General features: G+C 47.5%; 1 pseudogene; it reads right to left on the bottom strand.

Moving 5' to 3' along the window:
• Positions 1-262: 262 nt before the first annotated feature.
• On the bottom strand, positions 263-929 carry LOC126486704 (40S ribosomal protein S2-like; annotated as a pseudogene).
• Positions 930-1,885: the final 956 nt, after the last annotated feature.

Genomic DNA, 1,885 nt, shown 5'->3' on the forward strand with positions numbered 1-1,885 from the left:
ATCGTTATCAAGATAAAATTTACATCCAGTGAAACCCACTTTAAATCTTAAAATCTTAAGACCAATTGATTATGGTGGCATGGTGTGGATGTACAACAACCCCCTTTGTGGGGGTGTGGGTGGCCTTGGTCACTCCAGAAAATTCCTCCTTGCTCCTTCCTGTTATATGATGCAGAAAAGCAAAATTAATTCACCACAGTGGTGGCTCATTTTATTTGAACAGACTTCATTCACTTTCTTTTTCTTGTATAAAATCCTTTCTTTATATGGTGGCCACAGCTGGAAACTGGGTCCTCTAAACCAATACTCTGGTGCAAGTATCACACAGTGGTCAGCAAATTCCTGATAAGGAGACTCGATGGACAGGGTCTCTTTCCAGAGGTCAGGGTGGGGTGGGGTGGGGTGTTAAGTAGCCGTAGGTCTTGGAGATGGCTTCGAAGGTGGCCTTGGCGGTGTTGCCCAGGATGGCAGTGCAGCCCCTGGCTGACGTGCAACAGTCATCAATACCACGCATTATCACCACCAGCTTCTTGGGCAAGGGAGCGGAGAAGATGCCAGTACCTCTGGGGGCAGAGAGGAGAGCCACACAGAGCCACAGTGCCCTTGCATGGAACTGTGTACGGCTTGCTAAGCTTGTTCCCTCACAGGAACAACAGGAAGCTTGGTCAAGATGACGGCCCCTCGGATGGCAGTGACTACCTCCTGAGAGCATTTAACAGCAAGATCAACATGGCCATTGTCCCCAGTAACGACAAAAGCCTTGGACCGGGTCTGCTTCCCAGCCTGCCCAAGCTAGCTTCTATAGTGGCATGAGCTTTAGAACCTCATCTTTTTTTTGGGGGGGGGGATGCACCCAGGAAAAAGTCAGTTATCACTGATTCCTTAACGGGCAGGGAGAACAGGTAGACCTCCAAGGACTCCATCTTCATGTTGAATTCGGTTCTCTTTGCATGTAAGGGCTTCTGTGTAGAGTCCCAGTTCTCTTCCAACGCCTAGCACTCCACCCTTATGTCAGTGCCGCGCTGTCTTAGTTACAGGAGCTTCGTAATAACCTTTGACATCAGCATGTAAAACTCTCCAATTAGTCCTTTAGAAAAAAATAAAAAATTTAAGTGCCCACATGTATAGGTGCCCACACGGGCCGGAAGAGGGTGTCAGATCCCGTGCAGCTGGAGTTACAGTGGTTGTGAGCCTCTCAAACTGGGTGCTGGGCACAGAGCTCCAGTACTCTTGAAGAGCAGCAAGTGCACTCCGTCTCTGAGCCATCTTGCCAGCTTCCTTCAGTTTGTTCTTAATTTTTCCAGATTGTTTTAGCTAATCTGTGTCCTTCCTATTTGCCTATGAATTTTAGACCATTCTTGTCCATTTCTGTAATGTAAGTCATCCGGAATTTTTATAACGCATGCGCTGAGTCTTTTGTCAGGCTGCGATACCACAGCCTATAATTAAAGCATCCAGACCTACCTAATAACTTAAAAAAAATTATCCTGTATTTGCGTGTAACAGCTTGAACCTAACTGTTGGCTTCTCTCTCTGGACTTTGCTGTTCTTTCTGCAGCCGTGTGAATAGTGACTTTAACAGCAGAAGTATACATGGTTCAGTCTTCGCGTGGTACAGACAGACCTGCAGACATCCCAGCTCTCCAACACTGCTACCTTGGGCCTCCGAGTGCACGGCTTTGGTCCTGTCCCTCGTGAGGTGTCCTTAGGCTAGGAATGCCACACAGGTTCCCTTTGGCGTGTCAACTCTGGATACACATGCTTGCTGTTGGACAAAGGCCTATATTTTAAATAAACCTGTCACTTGTATTTTAAATAAATGCTGACTGGCCAGTAGCCAGGCAGGAAGTAGAGGCAAGGCAACCAGGCAGGAAGTAGAGGCAGG

Source organism: Alexandromys fortis, unplaced genomic scaffold (genome assembly GCF_014885135.2).
Source record: "Alexandromys fortis isolate MF-2015 unplaced genomic scaffold, M_Fortis_MF-2015_v1.1 scaffold_140, whole genome shotgun sequence".
Taxonomy (NCBI): domain Eukaryota; kingdom Metazoa; phylum Chordata; class Mammalia; order Rodentia; family Cricetidae; genus Alexandromys; species Alexandromys fortis.